Here is a 264-nt window from a genome sequence, read left to right as displayed (position 1 = left end):
ACTAGAACTGAACTAGAACTGAACTAGAACTGAACTAGAACTGAACTAGAACTGAACTAGAACCGAACTAGAACTGAACTAGAACTGAACTAGAACTGAACTAGAACGAAACTAGAGCTGAACTAGAACTGAACTAGAACTGAACTAGAACTGAACTAGAAATGAACTAGAACTGAACTAGAACTGAACTAGAACTGAACTAGAACTTAACTAGAACTGAACTAGAACTGAACTAGAACTGAACTAGAACTGAACTAGAACTGA

Source organism: Lucilia cuprina, chromosome 2, assembly GCF_022045245.1.
Source record: "Lucilia cuprina isolate Lc7/37 chromosome 2, ASM2204524v1, whole genome shotgun sequence".
NCBI classification, from domain to species: Eukaryota; Metazoa; Arthropoda; class Insecta; order Diptera; family Calliphoridae; genus Lucilia; species Lucilia cuprina.
The sequence above is the reverse complement of the archived record's forward strand: the minus strand, read 5'-3'. Positions refer to the sequence as shown.